Below are 22,868 nucleotides of genomic sequence, written 5' to 3'. Positions count from 1 at the left end.
GGACATGTTGAAGGACAGCAGACTTTGATTGGTGTCTTATCTGCTTGCAGGTGCGTCCAAAGTAATACAGTACATGTCCCCATCAACTTCATATTACATTTGTTAGAGATCTGTTGACACCCGGCCAGATCTTGAGGATTTAAAAAAAAAAAAAAAATGAGACTTGACACTAGTGCATCTCATAGATTAGGCTTGAACCTCTGTTAAATCTCCTATCACCTTTCATTGCTATCTATATATATAAGTCTCAAATAATGTTTGTGTGTGTATGTCTGCTGGACAGCTCATTGGCCTGTGGGCCAGGTAGGGAGGAGCCAGGCAGGGAGAAGAGACACACACGCACACTCTCCTCACACCGTGACCACGTGCGCCTCTGACCAACACCACACTCACACACACCCCCCCCCCCCCCCTCCCTCTCCCGGTGCCCGTCACTCTCCCCCGTCAGCCGGACCGCAGCTCACCTTCCACACACACCCCCTCCTGGTGGCCTCACTCTCCCCCCTCAGCCGTACCGCAGCTCACCTTCCACACACACCCCCCCGCCTCTCCCGGTGCCCCTCACTCTCCCCCCTCAGCCGTACCGCAGCTCACCTTCCGCACACCCCCCCCCCCTCTCCCGGTGCCCCTCACTCTCCCCCCTCAGCCGGCCCGCAGCTCACCTTCCCCCCTCCTGGTGGCCGTCACTCTCTCCCCTCAGCCGGACAGGCCCCGCACCTTCCCTGCTGCAAGCTTCCCGGTGGCTCTGCAATAAATTTTCCGCCTCACCATGTCGCAACATCCCCAGCCGCACCATCACACTCACGTGCGCCGCCCTGCACCGGCTCCCGGACAGAGGGGAAGCGCGGCGCAGCCCTACTGCCTCAGCCGCAAACTCCAGGCTCCTCCCCCCTCGCTCCCAACGAGGAACGGAGGGGAAGCGCGGCGCGGGTCTCCTGCCCCAGCCTGCCACTCTTGCCCCCCCATCAACTTCCCGAACCCACCTCCTGCCCCAGCCAGATGCCACGGGGATATCAGTGCCAGGAGGGGAACCGTCTGCTGCCAGGAAACACCACCCGGTCAAGGTAAGTCACCCACCGTCTCCCACCCACGCACTGTCACCCAGTAACCCACCGTCTCCCACCCACCCACTGTCACCCAGTCAAAGTCAACCACCCACACACCCACCCAGTCACCCACACATCCACCGAGTCACTCACTCACCCACCCAGTCACTCACCCAGTCACTCACCCACCCACCCAGTCACTCACCCACCCAGTCACTCACCCACCGAGTACCTCACCCACCCAGTCACTCACCCACCCAGTCACTCACCCACCCAGTCACTCACCCACCCACCCACTCACTCAGTCACCCACTCAGTCACCCACTCAGTCACCCACTCACTCAGTCACCCACTCACTCAGTCACCCACTCACTCAGTCAACCACTCACTCAGTCACCCACTCAGTCACCCACTCACTCAGTCACCCACCCAGTCAGTCACCCACCCATTCAGTCACCCACCCATGCAGTCACCCACTCACCCACCCATTCAATCACCCACTTACCCACCCATTCAGTCACCCACCCAGTCAGTCACCCAAAACCACCCACCCATTCAGTCACTCACCGACCCCACCCATCCACTCACCGACCCCACCACCCACTCACCGACCGACCCACTCACCCACCGACCCCACCCACCCACTCACCGACCCCACCCACCCACTCACCGACCCCACCCACCCACTCACTGACCGACCCACTCACCCACCGACCAAAACCCACTCACTCACCCACCCAACCCAGTCACTGACCCACCCACCCAGTTACCAACCCAAAAAAAGTCACCGACCCAGTCACCGACCCAAAAAAAGTCACCCAGTCACCGACCCAAAGTCACCCAACCAGTCACCGACCCACCCACTCAGTCAAGTGTCACCCACCCACTCAGTCACCCACCCACTCAGTCACCCATCCACACACCCACTCTGTCACGCACACACTCAGTCAACTCAGTCACCCACCTAGCTGTCAAGGGGGGGGGGGAAGCCCAACCCTGTCACCCGCCCCCCCAAATTACATCCCGGGCAACGCCGGGTATATCAGCTAGTGTGTAATAAACCCCAGATCTCAAAATAATTCAAGGTAAACAAAACCAGTTTTTACACTGACGCAGAGAGGCGCATGTTCTATGTAATGGGAAGTGGATATTTCTGAACTGCGACAGATTTCTTAAAACAAAATATAATGGAGCTGAACCAAGCTATCCGCAGCTCCGGAGAAAATGTACTTGTGAATTCGCCTGGATTACTTCTCCTTTTTAGAGAGTAGGTTGGCAGGACCAGCCTCATTCCTATGGGCCAATAGGAAGCTGCATCATCATTGACACATGTCACAGCTTTCTATTGGATGACCGTGGCAACCATCTTGAATGGGTAAAAATGGGGTAAGAATAGCACCATTCTCCACTCCACCCTTCACCCCTCTCCCCCCCCCGCCCCCCACCTCCCCATTTTAGGTTATGAAATAAAAAAGAAATCCAAAATACCTATCATAGTGTCAATTTAACGGCACAAATGCTGTGTGACCTAACAATCCTTATAAGGGGCAAGAGATTTAAACATTTACAACTTTAAAATCTAGTTAACTATGGTAACTGTAGGGTTGGCTCAAATTTGCAGGAGATGGATTTTATCTTCTAAGACAGGGGTGTGCAAACGTTTTCGTCTGCGCCCCCCTGCCCGCTCTCCCCTTCTGCTCTCACCCCCTCCCTTACCTGCGTTTCTGACGTCACGTGACGTCGCATTCCCATGTTGACATGCGATACGTCTTCCATTTTGATAATAGTTTGCGTAATAAATCCATCGGTAAGGGGAATTATATCTATTCCCCACTAAAAGGATTTGCTATCAGCATCTCCTTACAACAATGCATAGAAAGCCTGAATCTGACTTCTATAAATGGCAGAAAGAGTGACCCAGCAGCAAAAGATTTGGCATTGGAATGTGAATATCTCCCGTGACCGCTCCAGGGGTAAAGTCACTGTTTGTCTGAATCACTGAACTGAACATAGACCAAGAGTAGCCAACTACAGGCACATCACAGGCACTCAGACATCACAAATAACAGAAGTGTCTGACTGTACATCAAATGAGGGATTTTTGCTTTTAGCAAACCAGGTGCTACATTTGTGCATGGCGTCCATCTTTAAAACACCCTCTCCCATACATGTCTGTGTACCAGGTGCAACACATCCCACTGTCACACCATTCAGCTGTACGTTGTTTCAACAAAGCCTTTTTTATGTTATTTTTCACTATGGAAGAAAATAAAAAATACAGGATCTTCAAGAAATGTACTTTTCTTTAACCTAACTCACTCTCTCCAATATTAATCTTTGTGTATTGTTCTACTTTTAACAAATATAAAAAATAAAATAAAAAACACCACGCATTTGGGAGGTCCTCTTAAAACAAAATATCTCAAAGTAGCCTTAATATTGCGTATTTTGCTTCTTCCTGGGGCCTGTTCTACTGCTGGGGAGGTCCCGCTGCCGGGGAAAGTAACATCGGACCCCGATCTCATCTTCGGGTCAAACACTTTTAAAAGGTGGCAACTCTAGTGGGTCCCTAAAGCTAAGGGTGACCATATTTTTCCCAGGACAAATTTCACACATGCTCAAATGGCGAGCGCCCACCGCACATGCGCACGAGCGGCTGGAAAGGGCCCATCACGCATGCGCGGCCGGTAAACACCAATTGTGCTGGCTGGCACGTGCGCGAATGGCCATCAACCAGGACATTTAAAAGAAAAGTCAGGACCTGGGACAAACACCAAACAAACGTGACTGTCCCGGCTAAAACGGGACACTCTACCAAAGCTGAATGGGCCGTTACGAAGCAGCAATTTGTGCTGCTCCGGTGTTTTGAATGTACACATACTTGTTTATTATTATAATTAATTATGAAACTAGGTGGAACTGCTGCGCTCCAAGCAACTGGAAACCCCCCCTCGTTCCTTGCATATTTAATTTGGTAATTCCCTCGCAGGAATTCTTATCCGGGAGATACAACACGGCCCCTGGCGTCAGCCTCACTCTGGCAGCCCATTGAAAGCTCTGACATCATCGTGAGAGGACACCGCAGCTTCTGATTGGGGGAGCCCACAGCCATCTCTCTTTTTCCTTGCAATTACTGGCAACAGTTTTTAAAACAAGGCAGAAATCAGGGTGTCCCCAGCACCGTGACTCCGCGGTCCAGCTGCAGAGGACTCCCTGGTTCACATAAGGAGAAACAAAATACTTGATGTGGTGGGGATTGTTGCTTTAAGGGGCCTTGAAGTTTAGTGGTCCTTAGTGTTACTTAAAGCCAGTAATTACCTTTGACGACTTTCTGTGGTTATCATCTCATGATAAAGCGCTATGTACTGAGTACTGCATGATCCCATGCGTTGTACTTCCCGTTCATCACAATATGCCTGGCATCGACCAGCTGGAAAAATCATGACTTTAAAATACTTGTTATTATTTAGGACATTAACGACAAAAAATGGAGAAACATATCTCCATGATGACAAGCACAAGGACCGCACAATACCGGTGAGGATCTGAAGTCTCTGGGATTTATTCTATATTCTACAAAGCGGCTGATCGGGCTCAGTGTCCTGCAAAATCATCTACTAAATTCTACTGAGAGACATTTAACCTTCTTACCCATAATACAGTAAAATAAAGGATGTGCTTTGTATGGAAGGATTAAGCAAAATAAGAACAGGATCCAGACATGGGCATAGGGTAAGAATAATACAAACTCTAACTCCCGTTACTCTAATACGCAGTTACAAATGCACATCTCTCTGTGTCTGCCAGTATATGAAGCTCTAAAAGGAAATGGTTGGGATTTCAAATATAAAGTAGATTCTTTGTACGCTGTAGGTTCTTCATACTTGAAAGGGTAGATTTCTTCTTCATGTGCACTGTCTGCGAATCCTTTTTCCCCCCAGGAGCCAACACGGTTACTAGAACATTGAGCAGTAAATAAAAATACCACCTGTAGTGCATTTGCATGTCTCAGACGGGTCTGCAACCCTGTCTTTCCCCATTATTATTGCTTAGCAAACAGAGATTCTATTGTAGCCAAGGATTCTGGGTAATGACAGGCAAATGAGCACAGTGTATCACTGTTTACTTCTTAGTCTATTTTAACACAGCCCCCTATAAGCTTATACCTGCCGTATTACACATCTTTTCAGCGCAGCCTGGATTTAGAAAGATTTACAATAGTTGTATTATAAATAAAGAACGGGAGAAAGTTATTTCTAAAATAAACCCGTTTACAATGAAAGAGGAATTATAAGTTGGTAAATAACATGTAAGGCTGTAGCCCCGCTGCCTGCGCTGCAAGCGGCGCGTGCAGCCAAGTCCCCCGATCCGCAGAGAGCTGCAGGGAGAAGGACAGGGGGGGGCGTGACGGGGCACGGCCGTGACAACACCCGGCAGGTTCGCCCACATTGGCTGAACCACCGGGGGCGTGGCCTAGCGCTCCGTCGCGACTCCTGATCTCAATTTTCTTGAGCAGGAGTTTGTCAGCGCGGCGCCCCCCCCCCTCGCAGCGGACCCGGCCCCATTGTGGGGCGGCTCTTGTCCCTGCAGCGTCCGCAACAGGGGGTGCAGCAGTAGCCAGCGGGGACCTGGCCTAAGAGGTACTCCAAGTCTGTAAATAGAAGAGAGTGGAAATCCCCTATTAGACTTTGACCACTGTATTAAACAATATACGTATAGCCCCCGTATCCCTCAGGGGATTGTCACATGCTGCGGCTTAGTCAATAGGGCGGCTGCATTTGCAATTAAGGCCTTTTCAGTGCAAGGGAGCCTGCGCTGGCAGTTTTGAATAGTTCTGAATAGAGACAGTTAAGGCTGCAGTTACATGTTGCTAGGCAACCAGTGAAGCTGTGAGAGATGACAGTTAGACAGCTTTTAAAAAAGAGTTAGCAGTTGGACCTGGGAGCTGGGGGAGTTAGGGTGTGTGTGCAGGGAGCAGTAGCCCCTAGCACTAGGCCTAGTTACCCCCAGAGGTCCCAGATAAGTTACCATTCCCCAGTTTGTGGTTGCTTCAGGGACAGGCCCTACGTAAGCAGATCTGCCCCTTTAGCTATTTGGTTAAGTTAGGACACCCTCAGTGTCGAGCAGCCTGATTGCTGGGTCTGGGCCCAGACCCCTCAGTTACATAGAGACTATCTTCGTGGACGCCAAGCCAAGCAGTGACTGTGGCCTGCCGGCTACAGGCGGATCCCCGTCAAGGTACAGACGGTGTGGAGCTGTGGTGATATTATCCACGCTGGAAGTCACCCCACGCGTAGGAGGACATCACGTCGGATCAGACGGATCCATACCGGTTGTATAGCGGTACCCGCGGGCTGGAGCCCCGGGCAGGTATCTATAAATAGTGCACCAACACGTCCAGGGATAGCGCTATCTCCATCACACGTGGGTGGGTTTGGACATAACGTACTCTGGGGAATACTTATGTTGATGTGTGCACCCGGTGCACTTCTATGTGTACGGCCATATGCATTATTCTGTGTGGTACAGGTACCAAAGTTATTAGTATTAGCAATAGTAAACAGTTGTGAGCATACACTGTGTGCGTGTCTTATTATTGTGGTTCCTGTAAGAGGACCATCCCACTCAGGTGGGAACCCTTACAGGTGGAGGCGCTGTGTTCAACGAATCAGGTAACCCCAGGCTCCCAGTGGCGGAGGTTCAGGTCTTCTGTGAGCCTATCAGGTAACGCACCACACCAGGTAACATAAGTGTAGATTTCCCCACATGGTCCCTATCTGCGATAGGGGGGGGGGGGGAAAGGTGTTACATACGTTATCATCTAGATTCAGCAAGCACGGTAGAAGCAGCGCACAGCCTTGGGATCCGGATCACCAACATTGAGTATCCAAAAAAAATCTCTTTATTCTTCAGATATAAGTAAAAAGGAAGCACTAAAGGCACTCCTACGCGTTTCGCACCCGATGGTATATCAAGTATATCTTTTTTTTAAAGATGTTTTCCTGAAAGTATTTGAGCACTCTTACACAATCTTTGACTACATCAATATACGTAATCAGCATATAAAAAAATAATAATAAATTCATTTGGGTGTTGGTAAAAATTAATTGCTTAATATGAATAATTAAAGACATTTCACATATTTGGATAACATATTACAATTTTCTTTTTTGTGGACAAATTAAGCAGTGGATTTTTACCAACTCCACAATTATTATTATTATTTTAATGGGCTGATAACGTATATTGTTTAATACAATGGTCAAAGTCTAACAGGGGATTTCCACTTATCTATTTACAGATTCGGAGTACCTCCGACATGTTATTTACCAGCCTATAATTCCTCTTTCATTGTAAACCAGGGTTTATTTTAGAAGTAGCTTTCTCCCTTTCTGTCTGTTTTTATCATACAACTATTGTAAAGCAAAGGGCCGCATGGGATCCTCCATTTCATTGTTTTCTCTTCAGAGGAATTAAGCAGCAAACTCATTATTTCTGGATTGTTATATAAAGCGTTTCTCATTTAACCGTCATGTTGTGTTATTTGCACATTCTATTTGTATTTTATTTTTGTCTTTCGTGCACTTATTAGTATTTTTAGTATTTAGTGAATTTTATTTCACTTTTTTGGTAGTAGTTGAGTACAGGCATACCCCGCATTAACGTACGCAATGGGACCAGAGCATGTATGTAACACAGGCATACCCCGCATTAACGTACGCAATGGGACCGGAGCATGTATGTAACACAGGCATACCCCGCATTAACGTACGCAATGGGACCGGAGCATGTATGTAACACAGGCATACCCCGCATTAACGTACGCAATGGGACCGGAGCATGTATGTAACACAGGCATACCCCGCATTAACGTACGCAATGGGACCGGAGCATGTATGTAAAGCGAAAATGTACTTAAAGTGAAGCACTGCCTTTTCCCCACTTATCGATGCATGTACTGTACTGCAATCGTCATATACTGGCATAACTGATGTAAGTAACGTATGTGTAACATGCTCTATAGTCTCCCCGCTTGCGCACAGCTTCGGTACAGGTAGGGAGCCGGTATTGCTGTTCAGGACGTACTGACAAGCGCATGCGCGAGCTGCCGTTTGCCTATTGGGCGGTATGTCCTTACTCGCGAGTGTACTTAAAGTGAGTGTCCTTAAACCAGGGGTATGCCTGTATTGTATTTCTACAATGTTAGTTTCCTAACGGTTCATTTTCCCATGTTGTCTTCTAATGCTGCAAAATAATATTTTAATTAAAATATAAGTATTTTAATAAGCTAATGATGTTGCTAGTTTGTTGATGCTAATCATGTGTCTTTAGACCAGGGGCGGGCAACTTTTTTTTTTCCAGGCGAGCCGAAAATGGGCACAAACGTTTTGGCGGGCCACTGTCCTACAGCCCCCTTACATCTACTCACACCCCTCCCCTCTCACTCACGTCCCCCCTCTCACTCACCCCCTAACTCACCCCCCCTCTGACTCACTCAACCCCGCCTCTCTCACTCACCCACCCTCCACCCCCCTCTGATTCACCTTCCCCCTCTCACCCCCCTCACACCCCTCCTCTCTCACCTCTCCCCCTCCTCTCACTTACTCTCCCCCCTGCTCTCTCTCACCCACTCACCACCCTCCTCTCACACTCAATTCCCCTTCCTCCTCTCTCACCGGGGGAGGGGGGGTGGCGGGAGGGGGGGTAGTGAGGAGAGCTGAGGTGCAGCTGATCCGCGAGCATCACACGGCCATCACACATGTCATCGCGGCCCACGGGTTGGCCAACCCTGTTTAGACTGTACTTGTTTCTTTGCCTTAAACACCCACGCGTCCTGTTTTTGCTGTATCACCCCCAAGTATAATAGCACCCCTGACCATTTATTCTCTCGAAAATTGCTCTTATGAATCCCCCTACATTTTGCAGCCTGAAAATCCAGCTCTGCACCGTCTCACATTACACATACTTGTGTTCTCCTGTGTGTATTTTGGCCCCGGTCATACCAGAGAATGAGATGTGCATACTAATGTGCCTTCTGCAGTAGAAGGAAGGAAGAAGAGACCAAGTCAGAGAATGGGTCTAACTCAAGGTTATAGAGTCAGGGATAATACAAACAGGCCTATCTCCTTAACCTCTGCACTGCTGGAAGAGGCTTTGCAGGCTACATGGAGGTCAATGAAACACCCTGCAGCCTGTGTCAATAGTTACATAAATGCAATGCTCGGCTTCTATTCAAATGTGCACCTAGGCCATTTCCCTTGGCTCTGCGGGGAGCATCCAGACACACAAGCAGACCACCTGCTTTTCTATGAATACTATACCCAAGAGAAATCCCACAGAGCATAGTGCCACTGCCCAGACCAACTTTTCCAATCAGCCCGGACTAACCCCTCATTGCGTACACGTCTATCAAAAAACACAATCAGCCGCAGAGCCTGACGCATACATCTGTTTAGCAACCAGGGGTGGGGCTGAGCTTCCATCACAAAGAATCCCAGGGAAAGCTTCTAGGGATGGCCAAACTCTAGTCCTCAAGGGCCACCAGCAGGTCAGGCTTTCAGGATATCCCTGCTTCAGGACCGGTGGCTCAATCTGTAGCTCAGTCGCTGACTGAGTCACCTGCGCTGAAGCAGGGATATCCTTAAAACCCCACCTGTCGGTGGCCCTTGAGGACTGGAGTTGGCCACTCCCGGTTCTAGAGATTAGCGGAATCGATTCACGTTTTCAACAGCGGCTCTAGTTTGAAAAACAAAAACTGAAGGTGCACTCGCTGCCGTCCCTAGTATTATTACTACTTGTTCTAGTACTCAAGGTGTATCTCATGTACATGTATGCCTTAAAGCTGAATGACAAAGATAATAAAACATATTACAGAATATAATGGGCATAGACAGTTTGTAATAGAAATATCTTGGTAACCCTCCCTGCCGGGCCCCTAGGGTGTGCGTATGGCGACTCCTCATGGGTTCCCTGGACTCAGGCGGCTGGGAGACGAGGTAGCAAGGTTGTAGAATAATGGACACTTTGGAAGTATACCAGTCATGTATTCATGTCCCCTTGGACAGGGAGCGCTCATACACATGTTCATACCGTTGTACTGTATTTTATAACAGACACACGAACACAGTTCTTCCATCAGTGCCCACTCTTTTTTTTTTTTTACTTATATTTTTATTGAGATTTTTCAGATATAAATGGGGAGGGGTACAGAAGGAAAAAGGGAGGGGAACAACAATCAACAGTCACATTACATCACATACAACATTTTATAAACCACGTGTCCTAGTCTCCTCACTCCCAAATCCATCTTTCTATTACAATCATATCCTTATCCCACACCCCAGGGTTCCCAAACTCTCTCAAACTTCCTTGTGGTAGGATTCAGAAATGAGGTGAGTCGCTCCATTAGTTGGACACCATTAACCCTTCTGATGATCTCTCTCCTGGAGGGCGGAAGTGTTTTCTCCCACGCTGCTGCTACCGCGCATCTAGCTGCCGTTAGAATATGCATAATCAATGTAACTGTGTAGTGGTTCACATGCTCCATGGGCTTAGCCAGAATAATTAACACTGGGTCTAACAGCATCTTGATCCCCGTCACATCTTCTATCAATTTCAAAACTGTCCTCCAATATGTTAGACTGGACATAACTGGACAGAACCACCTAATATGCGCTGGGTCCCCTATCTGCCCACAACCCCTCCAGCATCTATCAGTAGACTCCGGGAAGATTTGCTTTAACCTCTTGGGGGTGTAATACCAATGCAGCAGAATTTTTTAAATATTCTGCTTCGTTACTGTACATATAGAGGTTTTGCCTGCATTGTCCCAAATATCTTCCCAGTCCTAACTTGTTATTTCAGTCTGGAAGTCCAGGGCCCACTGATCCATATATTTATGGGCCAGGGTATCCTTTTGAGGTGTTAACCCCTGGTAGAGAGATGAGATTAGACCCTTTTGGTATTTTTTTGTTTTACACAGATCTTCGAATCGTGTGTAACCGGGGAATTCCTCCCCATAAAAACCCTGCCAAGCAAAATGTCGGATCTGCATATATTTGAACATCTCAGTTGGGGGTAGACCATATTTTCTAGTTAATTCCTCAAAAGACATCAGCTTGTCTTTTTCTAATAGATCTCCCGTCTCTACGATCCCTTTTTGTCTCCCTGAAATCCCGGCAGGAACGCTGGGTTGCCAAACAGGGGCGTAAGTCTGGATGGGGTTGACATACAGTAACTTTATATTTCTTTTTTGCCAGCTGCCAGATTTTTAGGGAGAATCCGATTACTATCGGGTCTGAGTGACACCCAGTAACAACCCCGGGGCTCGACCATAGCAAGGAAGGCAGACTGACCGGGCTTTTTAACGAGCTCTCCAAATCTACCCAAGCATACTGGGGAATGCAGGTGCACCATCTGTCTCAGATGAGATGCTATATAATATTTTAAAATATTTGGTACTGCCACACCGCCTCCATCCTTAGACTCCAACATAATTGATCTGGCTACTCTTGGTTGTTTACGATTCCAGATAAATTGCATAATTCGATTTTGAATCTCTTTTATAGTTGTATGCGGGACAGGTATTGGTAATGTCTGGAAATAGTACAGAAGTCTAGAGATCAGTGTCCAACCTTAACACTTCAATAAAGGTTAACGCAGATTTCTATGAACTAACCCTAGCATTATTTAACTTGGTAGGCAAATATTGTTAAGGTATTTTTAAGGTAGGCAAATGAGAATGAATATTGTAACACATTAATGCAGTGTTTCCCAACTCCAGTCCTCAGGGAACCCCAACAGGTCAGGTCTTAAGGATATCCCTTGTTGCTTCGGGATCATCGGTATTAATCCGATTACTCTGTTCCCCTACCGGAATCCTGGTGGGACTTTCCTACGTGACCTACTACCTTTGGTCTGTTTGAGATCTGCCACTTCCATACAGGCAGATGAGGAATATTAGTGCAAATCTGTGGTTAGAGCTGATCCGCCGACACGCAGGAGCCCTCTTTTCTGAGGCCCTCTGTGGCGTGCTGTGTTCCTTTCCCTTAAACGTTCAGGACTCCATTCTTTCTTTTGGGGATCCTAACTTAAAATGGTATTGTCCCTATCTACAACATAATAAACAAGGGGGCTGGGTTGGAGCTATTACTTTATAAACATTACTTACTCTCCCCGAGACTCCTCTCCTCTGGGCCTCTAGGAACCTAACCTTCTCCTTCTCTAATATACTCTCTGTGATGTCATGATCCCATGGCAACAAAGGGTGGGACCCGATACACTCCAACCTTCTAATAGCCCTTTAGGAGTGTGTGTGTGTGGGGGGGGGGGGTTACATAAATATTGTCAATGCAATCCCCCCTCCACTTTTTTTTATTAAACATTTTAAAGCAGCTATATTACACTTTAGTGAATCCAGTCCATAGGGTAAGAAATGCACGTGGAAATGAAATACTTAGTGATGTGTAGGGGATTATGCTTATGATGATTCAGGAAGCAAATTCGCTAAGAGAAGCCGCAGTTTAGGAAGAAATATTTAATAAATGTGTCGCAAACCCTTTAAAATATTCTACACATCTTGCAGAACACGTAGAGCAGCATTTAGCATGCAGAGAATACCGCTTACAATGACCAGAAGCACCTTTTTGGACTATGCAGAGTAATCCCTTTTTAGGACATGTGCTTATTCCAAGTTTAATGATTATTTCATAATACAATGTGTAAAGTTTTGCAAATGAAAGTCTGGCAGCGAAAAGTACATGAACAAATACCACATTTTATACAATATGCGAAACAATGGTATTTTGTATGTACATCGGGTACTGTTTTTAGCATCCGCTTGGCAGCCCGGACACTATGACAGAATAGCCCCCGATGCCTATTTACTTATATTTAGAGTCTCCGAATTAATTGAAATAAATCAATGCAGATAGTGACTGTACTAACAAAGAATTATAACATCAGGGACCAGTATCGTGCCAATACCGTTAATCCCAATCATTAGTCAATGTAAATAACACCCTAATATATATATATATATATATGTATGAGCCCGGGGGATATCAGAATTTAACCTGCTCTGCCAATCACCATGTCAAGTGTATTGATGGACATGCCGTCCGACCAATAGCTGTGAGCAGAAGAAAGGACTAAGGCCGAAGCCCCGCTGCCTCAGTCAGTGCGCCCGCACTGCATGCAGGCGGCGTGTTGAGAGGCAATTGACCGCTACCTGCGGTCCGTAGTGAGCAGGAGCTGGGCGTGGTTTGGGGGGGGGGCGTGGTTTGAGCGGAGGGCTGCAGCGGGGTTCTTCCGGGCTGCAAGAGGGTACAGCGAGCCCCCACACATGCCCTCTGCTGCTCGCTCTCCGTGCTGCTCCCCCCCCCCCCAGTCGGTCCGTTTGTCCGTCCGGCCCCCCCAGACACAACACACACTTCCCCCCCCCCCTACCTTTTGGAGGTGGGGGAAGCTCACTCCAGCCCCCCGCGCTGATAGACTCACCAGAGCACCACGTGACGCGTCACTGCTTAGAATCGCAATCCTCTTGCATCCCCTGGCAGCTGACGCGTCACAGAGCGTAGTGAGCCTCGTCGGAAGGAGGCAGCGGGGACAGACAGGCGTGAGGTAAGGGCCTGGTGGCCCGCGCGCGCGGCTGTCCGCAGCGGGTCCTCAGCCTAAGAACATAGGACATCACGGAAAGAGGAGTGGGGATATACTTAGGCTGGTTGAAGCACGTGTGAGAGACCCATGAGGAGAGAGGACCACTCCCGAGGAGTCTGGTGATAAAACAGCACGGTTACAGAGCCTCAAAGCCTGGCAGGACAGCACTCGCAGGAGACAGCGGATAAGAACCAGGAGTGATGCGTCACCAGAGAAAGGGAGTCCATGTAAGCTGGGGTTCAAAGCCGTGAGTAAACAAAGCGAGAACGCTTCTAGAGGATCACCCCTACAACACATCAGTATTATTTTTAAGTACTCAGCTAACAACATGTTTTGTAAAGTATCAGGCCTGCAATTGTTTAACATGCACAACTCTACAGGAGCTCCATCACTGAATAAGTGACTCTTTGGGACATTGGTGCAGCGAGGTCTGTCCTTGTACTATCTGTCCCGTCCTCATAATTGTTACCTGTTGTCTCCTGCTTTTGAGGGCCACTGCATGCAATTCCTTTCCCCACTTATAAAGTATTGTTATTCATAAGATACGTGTCCCACCGCGTTGTCTGACTCAAGCCTGGTTCTTTGTAGGCTGAATATTCTCTCTCAGTTGCAGGGGAAGTTGACTCAGGCCACCGCCCTAGTATACACATACTATATAATATATGGATTTAAAGAGGGGTTACATTGGAGGCACTGCTGAAATATTGGTGCAGATAATACACAAACCCTCCCGTAATTAGCAGTAAAGTAGCAAAACAATGAGATATGCATTGTTTTCTGCTCAGCACTAGATTAATTTGGAAAGTTCCCGACCAGCCTAGTGAGACGTGTACACAACAGCGCCCCCTGCTGCTTATATAAATTATCTAGCCACAATGAGTGTGACTATTTTAAGTGACTGGTGTACTAGAGAAGGCCTAGATTGTGATAAAGCCTTTTTAGTAACTAGGGTCCCTGACACAAAAGATGACACAGCCAACAACGTGGTACTTGCCACAGTTGGAGTGTGGGGAAGGGAACAAATAAATGGGAAAGTGTTGCGCTACGACACAAAAGATGTATTTGTATTCTGTGTGTGTTCTGAAATCATTGATCCTCCCGGGTACCCAAAGATATAACAGGGACGGGAGAGAATGCAGTGTGGAATATCATCACTTGGCCATCACTTGGCATAGTTTCCCCCTGAAGGACTTAGCAACCCGCTCATGTCACTATCATAGAGAGGGTTAAAGAATGCCTAGCCAAAGAGGGGAAAACAATGGAAGAATTTCAAAGTGAGATGTGCCCCGTTTCCCGCACACCCTCAATGGATAATGCCCCAACGTCTTCTGGGGCCCTCATGATGGACTTCTCCACTAGCTTCCCCATGTCTATGTAATCCTCTAAGAGGGACAATTACTAATCGGCGGTTAAGGGCTCCCAGGAGTAAGGCCCACCCCAGGCAGAGAGGATGATTTTGAGAGCTGGATAGAGCAGGCCATCCTGATGGTGCAAGAATAGGGGGGGGGGGTTGGAAATCAGAGCAAGATAAAGTCTGGATCGCTGAGTATTATCGCCGAGTGATCTTCCAGTTTGGGGGAATGTATCAGCAAGATGGAGAGAAGTATTTGGAATTTCTGCTGAGGCTAGAAGTGGCTCAAGAGGCTCGTACAAAAAAAATGGGGGCCCGGCGGAAAGGTTGATTGAACACAAATAGAACAGTTAATACGAAAAGTCCCTCTGGAGACGTGATGACTTTGTATCTTTGATTAAAAGAAAGAAAAAAGGGCGCATGCGCGAAGGACCGGAGTATGGAGGCATAAGAGACTAGCTCCGTCCCGCGCGATCACAAAATAACAAATAAAACTACCCAAAAAATAAAACCGGGTTCTCAAACTTATATCCGGAGCACTATTAACACCCCAGGATGGCTCCAAAGAAATCAGGGGGGCAAAAAAACCAGAAACTATCGGATGTACGGACGTATTTCGGAGGAGTAGCAGAAGGTGCCCCAACCAGAGAAATGGCCGACACAGATACTGAAATAGAAGGGGATGATGAAGACACAAACAGTCAATCCCAACTCCCAGTCAGACGTTGTGACTTTGAACGTTTATATACTGACCTGAAAAAACTGCTCCAAGCAGATATTAAAGAGGTTAAACGAGAGATTACCAAGCGATTACCAAGCTAGGGACGCGAACAGATGACTTGGAAACTAAGGTGGATCTCACGATTAAAGCAGGGAGGAAAACGGATAAAAAAACTGTGGACTTGCAAAAACAGATAGATGACCTAAAAGAGCGGCAAGAGGACGCGGAAAACCGCGATAGAAGGAACAACATTAGGATCCGCGGGGTCTCAGAGGAGATAGGAGCCTGCGAGGCCTTCACCGCAAGATGGCTGGAGTCCTTAATGCCAGACAGCCCACAAGAAAAACTTATGATGGACCGCTGTCATCGGGCCCTACGGTCACGTCCGACCCAAAACGAGCAACCAAGAGATATCATCCTCCGGCTGCACTATTATACCACCCGGGAAGCAGTACTGCGACTAACAAGAGCATTGCCGGTGATTGAATTTGAGGCCAATAAGCTACAAATCTTCCAGGATCTATCCCCGCTTACCTTAGCGAGGCGTCGCTCCCTATTCCCCATAACCAAAGTGCTCCGAGACTCTAACACGCGATATCGCTGGACCTTCCCGTTCGGACTACAAGTCACGAAAAACGGGAGGTCCCTCACGCTAAAAGACATTGGAGAGGGCCCGGGGTTCCTTAAAGCACTTGGCCTGCACAGCCCCCTGCTGGAAACGGCGGAGGAAGAACCAGCCCTGGAGCCGGAGTGGACCGGAGGACCAACCTCACCAAAACCTAAGCGAACCAAATGATGATCGCAATAAAATACATTTGTTGGACACGTAAAACACGTTGTTTTTGGTTACTCGAGTTTAAAGTTACAAACCAAATCGTGCCACGTTGTGTACTGTCTTGGAGCAGACCTACATCCTGACAGTGCTCTCAGATCCCAAGCGGAACACCCACAAAAAAACCCTGGATTGAAACTTAAGCCCTCCCGCTGAATCCGGTCAAAAGAGCCAAGTCCTAGCGGAAGAATTTAAAAGACTCACTTTTCGTCATCCACCACGAGGGCAGGGGAAGATGGCCGTCATGATGGAGCTTCTTGCACCCCACCGTGAAGCGCAGAAGGCGGAAATGGCCGGCGAGCGGGAACGAAGAACAGCACATCCTCCTCGAGCCATCCAGCGATCCAAAATGGCCGCCGCCAGAAACCGGAAGCGGATATCACCAAATAGCGTGAGAGACACCGGCGCCATCTTGGAGGTGGCAGATCTGACCGGAGCGACTGCAAAGAGCGAAGGCCCCACAGGCAGGAGAGGGCAACTATAAGCACAGGCACAGACACTATACGAGAGTCGGAGGCCTGACAAGACCAAGGCTGCGGAGCTGAGAGAGGCGCGGAGTCAGCGTGACAAGGGCAAAAGAGGGGAACAACAAAATACACGCACATACACAGTTAAAGATACAGGAGAGAGAATAAACCGGGGACACCCACTAGACATCAGTTAGGCACTCCAGAGGTGACGCACACATAAAGCATCACAACATGGTAGACAAAGGAGAGGCAAGGAGAAGGGGTCAAAGTGAGGAAAGGAAACCGCCTTAAACAAGGCAAACAAGAGCACTGAGATGTTAGCAATACGCATGGGGAGAGATAAAGGCACAACATAAGTTACAGGTTAAGTTTTAGAAACAAATAAGACCCTATACATAAGCACAGGTCTACGTGCAGTTAAATTTAACAGATACATAAAGATGCACAAGAGATAAAGTCTAGGCCTTGGTGGACCTACAGAGGGTAGTTTACAAAAGAGAGCGGGCCGGAGGGTAAGAGGGAGTTCCATACCCCGAGGTCGGCATGTGCTGGGGACCAGATCTGGGAAGGAGGGCCTCCCAGAATCCCGTCAAAGTCCTTTGGGGAGGGAGTGAGGGTAAGGGCCCTAGGGGTGCGGGGTCACACTCCCCAGGGGCGCTGGACTCTACGTCAGGACAGGGCAGTCTTGATAAGGAGCCCACACTGTTTAAATATGTTTATTTACATTGCGTTCTTTCTTTTATGTCATCTCTGTATCTATCCTCTTGTGTCTTACCCCCCCCCCCCCCCCCACCTACCCCTCCAGCGACTGAAGGCATCAACAGGGCTGAAGACACAGTCCTACCAGCCCGAATATGGAGAAGGACTCCACAGTGGGAGCCCGGCCAAGTGTTAGCAGCTACCGCAAAGAAGCCACCAGAAGATGATCCTAATGGGTAGAGAGATATGTTGCCTTTCCCATAATGTAAAGGGACTGAATAGCCCAGCTAAACGTAAGTTGGCCTTTAAAGACTATAAGAGACACAGAGCTGACATCCTCTTCCTTCAAGAGACCCATTTTTCTAAAAAAAGCTACCCCAAATATATAGACAAAGATTTTAACACAATATATCTAGCCTCCGCCTCAGTGAAGAAACGAGGGGTGGCCATTGTATTCCACAAAAACCTACTGTTCGAATTAGAAAAGAAAGTAATAGACACCGAGGGCAGATACATTATCTTAGTGGGATCCATCCAAGGTAAAGCTCTCACATTAGTCTCGCTGTATGCCCCATGCGAACAGGCGGCAGACTTTTTTGCTCTTTTTTTCAGGCGCTTACAGCGGGAGGCAAAGGGTCAAATAATATTGGCAGGAGACCTGAACAGGGCGCTAAATCCAAAGCTAGACAGATGTACGGCCCCTAACCCACCCAATAAATGGGACATACTAACAATCTCATACGGACTCCGAGACTGCCAGCTAGTAGACATATGGAGGGAACAACATCCACAGACCAAGGACTATACTTTCTACTCCCACCCCCATGACCGGTATAGCCGGATAGATTACTTCCTTGTGTCCAACAGACTGGTCCCAATGGTCTCCCATTCGGGCATACACGATATTTCGTGGTCAGACCATGCACCTATAGAGCTGCGGTGCGAGTTGCAGTTGCGAGAGAGGCCGGGAGCGAACTGGAGATTAAATGAACTACTGCTAAAAATCCCTAAATTTGACTTAGAGATTGCAGACAAAATCAGAGAATATTTCGAAGAGAACGAGGGGAGTGTATCCTCACCTGCCACATTGTGGGAGGCCCATAAGGCTACCCTCCGAGGATCTCTTATGTGCCTAGCGGCTAGACGCAAAAGAGAACAAGAGAGTCAGATAAAGGATCTGAAGGGGAAATTGGCATCCTTGACAGCATTACATAAAACCTCCAAAAAAGAGGCAATCTTGGCACAAATCCAAGATACCAAAAAGCAACTAAATCTAAAACTGACATCTCAAGCTGAAAAGGAAATGAGCTGGACGAAGCGTTGATTCTTCGAGAAGGCGAACAAGCCAGACACGCTGCTAGCGACTAGACTTAGAAATAAACAACCATATCATCAAATAGAATCAATACGCACGCAGGGAGGGGAATTTACCTCTAATCCTAAGCGAATCGTGGAGGAATTTAAGCGCTACTACGAGTCGCTCTACGATGGGGGTAAGGTTATCCACAATCAAAAAACAAAAAATACTCTCCGAGAATTTCTGAAAGAGGCAAATTTGCCCACATTGGGTCGAGAGGAAAGAGAGGCACTACAGGAAGACTTCTCTTTAGAAGAGTTGACGGACGTCGTAAAGTCTCTTAAGCCAGCCAAGGCGCCCGGCCCAGATGGCTACTCCAACCTTTATTATAAAAAATACTTAAAACTTCTAGCCCCACACCTATTGAAACTCTTCAATTTGATACTACAGGGAGCTTCGTTTCCGGCGCAGATGCTCCAGGCGTCTATTTCATTGATCTATAAAGCAGGAAAGGACCCGGCAGACTGTAAGAGCTACCGGCCCATCTCTTTAATCAATACAGATATTAAAATTTTCTCAAAACTTATAGCCAATAGAGTGGGTACCGTCCTTCCCAGGCTGATACATCCAGATCAGGTGGGGTTTATTAGTGGCAGACAGGCGGCGACGACACCAGACGAATAATTGACGTAATTGATCTGGCCCAAAAGCAAAATATTCCTTCGATGGTGCTTAGTCTGGACGCCGAAAAAGCGTTTGACCGGATTGACTGGCCCTACCTGAAGGAGACGCTGGGGGCATTTGGCTTCGGAGGAAGCTTATTGGGGGCCATTCTGGCATTGTACGAGGGGCCAGCAGCGAGGGTGAGGCATCAGGGGTTCCCTTCAGAGCTTTTCCAGATTCATAGTGGCACGAGACAGGGATGCCCGTTGTCCCCTTTACTGTTCGCCCTATGTATAGAACCCTTGGCGGCGCATATTAGGAACAGCCCAGATGTTAAGGGCATATCTCTCAAAGAGCAGTCACACAAGGTGGCCCTGTACGCAGATGATGTGATCCTGACATTATCACAGCCTCTTACCTCTCTGCCCAATGTGTTCTCAATTCTAGGGAAATTTCATCAAATTTCGGGTTTCAAAATTAATCAGGCCAAATCAGAAGCTCTCAATCTAAATCTGCCTAAATCAACAGAAAAACTAATTGGACTCAATTTTAATTTTAAATGGCAGCCCTCCATGATCAAATATTTAGGGGTTAACCTCACCAAAGACTATAAAACCTTATATAAGGCAAATTACCCACAGTTGTTTAGGACACTAAAGGAGGACCTACGGCGATGGGCAGAATATGGCATCTCGTGGATAGGCAGGATACAAAGCGTAAAAATGAATCTTCTTCCACGGGTGCTATATCTCTTTCAGACCCTCCCGATTCCCCTGCCAAGAGAAGAGATCCTCTCTTTACAGTCCGCGATAACAAAATTTATTTGGAACAAAAAAAGCCCCAGAATTAAGAAAGATATCTTGAGGAGGCCGACCTCAAGAGGGGGGCTGGGCGTGCCGTGCTTGTTCGCTTGCTACGAGGCAGCTCAATTAACGCAGATTCTGCAGTGGCACACAGACCCGACCCTTAGGAGATGGGTGGCACTGGAGAGGGAGTGCTGCGCCCCGGTGGACCTGAAGAACCTGATATGGCTACCCAAGAGTAGCCATGTACGGATGTTAACACCACTGCAGGCCATGAGAAATTCCCTAAAAATATGGGAGGCCACTAAATTTAGATGTTCTCTCACAACACAGCAGTCATTGATGACCCCCATATGGGGAAACCCAGATTTCACTCCAGGCCTGGACAGCGCTCAGTTCACAAAGTGGATTTTAGCAGGCTATCTCCGATTATACGATCTGGAGGGCAGGGATGTAATTAAATCTTTCGCTCATGTAAAAGAGGAAAAAAACATTCCGAATACCGAATTGTTTAGATACTTACAGATCAGGGCCTTTTATAACAAAACCCCTATTCGGCCACGGAGAACAAATTTTGAGCAGATGTGTGCCAGACAAACGGACACACGGGGACTAACCTCTCGAATGTACAGGGAGGTGATCTGTCCGGAGACAGCCGACGCACCTAGACTTAATTACATGAGGCAATGGGAAGCTGACTTAGGGGACACACTAGAGGACGACGAATGGGACAGGATCCTACAGGCAGCAGCGAAGAGCTCCATCTGTACCACACTAAAGGAGAACGCCTATAAGGTCCTGATGCGCTGGTACTATACCCCAACAAAACTCTCGAAATTTGTCAGAGGCTATTCCCCGCTCTGCCCCAAGCAGTGTGGGGAAAGAGCAGACATGCTCCACATGCTGTGGTCATGCGCAAAAGTGGCCCCGATTTGGGGGGAGGTCCAGGAGTGGCTGCAGCGGCTACTAGAGATCGAGGTCCCCTTGGACCCATGGCTGTTTTTGCTAGGCCGGCGGGTTCAGGGGTTCTCGAACGCAACACACAGACTTATTGCACACTTCGCCACTGCCACCAGATGCGAGATCGCAGCATTGTGGAAGCAACCGGAGATTCCAATTATACCCAAAATCAGAAATAGAATTTGGTTCGTCTGCCGGATGGAACAGTTGACAAGTCTGGTCAACGACACCGGCACAAATTTTCTAAAAGTTTGGTCACCTTGGTTGACACAGACAGACATCCCGGGGGTAGATGTTACCAACATATTGCAATGATAATTAGAAAAGGCGTTCTCCGGTAGCGAAATGGATCCTAGACGATAGGCCCTGGGATAAGTGACGTAAAAGGGTAGACTTAGCCAAAGCGTAACCCAATGTAGTAGGGGAAAGTCAGAATAAAGCCACACAAAGAGCTGAGGTCCCGGACCTAAACAGGGAAGTCTATACAGGCATAGAACAAAAGCTGCCTGAGTCACTCACCACCCCCCCCCCCCCTCCTTCCCTTCCCTCCCTACCCCTGGTTCCTTTGTCCGTCTGGTATGTCACGTCACGTTATATATGTTGATTGGAGGAGAAAAACGGAAATAAGGTGACTCGTTGTAAGCCAATGGATTGTGTTAACATGTATGTACTGTTTCACCTAATAAAATGAAAGTTAAAAAAAAAAAAGAAAGAAAGAAAAAAAGGAGTACTCCCTAATTTTCTGGAACCTCTGAAAGAGATACGGGGTGAAGAAGAGAAGATAGCCCTACGGCCACCGAGTGTGAAGTCAAACATGAGCATATCAGCTAGTAGCCATTGAGGATTGGTAGACAGCACCACAGAGGTATGGAAGATGAACTGCCTCGAGTGGTGATGCCCAAAAGGGAGAGTGAAGTACGGACCGGACCCGACAAAGAGGGAGAGCCCCTCGAGGGGATGCATGAACTCATGACCTCAATGCGGATGGAGGCAGTGCCAGGAGAAGACGCGCAAACTGATCGGCAGCAAAGGCCCTTGAGGGGGGAGACGAACGCAGGTGGACCCCATGCTATAATGGACCCTTGTTCCGAATTCTGCTATAGATAAGGGGGAAGGAAAATAGAAAGAGAGAAAATCTGCAAAATGTGGTCAAGAAGTTAATTCGATCCAAATCTAAATCAGGGGAACGACAAAGGGACTCAGTGAAGGAGCATACTGGGCCCCACGAGGAGAGAGGCTCCGCAAAGGCCAAGAGAGCGGAACGATCCCATCTGCCTGATGGCCTTCTTGATCCCTCCACTAGAGTAGAAGCTTGCCTCGAAGGGAAGAGATGCAATGTTCTCCTAGATCAGTCATTTTCAACAATGTA

The 22,868-nt window shown here is 48.0% G+C and overlaps 1 long non-coding RNA gene across 2 annotated transcripts in view; it reads left to right on the top strand.

Moving 5' to 3' along the window:
* The first annotated feature begins 5,994 nt into the window (after positions 1-5,994).
* The window catches only part of LOC142492652 (uncharacterized), a 25,276-nt gene continuing 8,402 nt past the window's right edge, over positions 5,995-22,868 (top strand). For both annotated transcript variants that reach the window (XR_012800873.1, XR_012800874.1), the window contains exon 1: positions 5,995-6,474. This is a non-coding gene — a long non-coding RNA (uncharacterized LOC142492652). The remainder of the gene's footprint in view (positions 6,475-22,868) is intronic.

The sequence above is a fragment of the Ascaphus truei genome, chromosome 4 (genome assembly GCF_040206685.1).
Source record: "Ascaphus truei isolate aAscTru1 chromosome 4, aAscTru1.hap1, whole genome shotgun sequence".
Taxonomy (NCBI): Eukaryota; Metazoa; Chordata; class Amphibia; order Anura; family Ascaphidae; genus Ascaphus; species Ascaphus truei.
The sequence above is the reverse complement of the archived record's forward strand: the minus strand, read 5'-3'. Positions and strand labels throughout refer to the sequence as shown.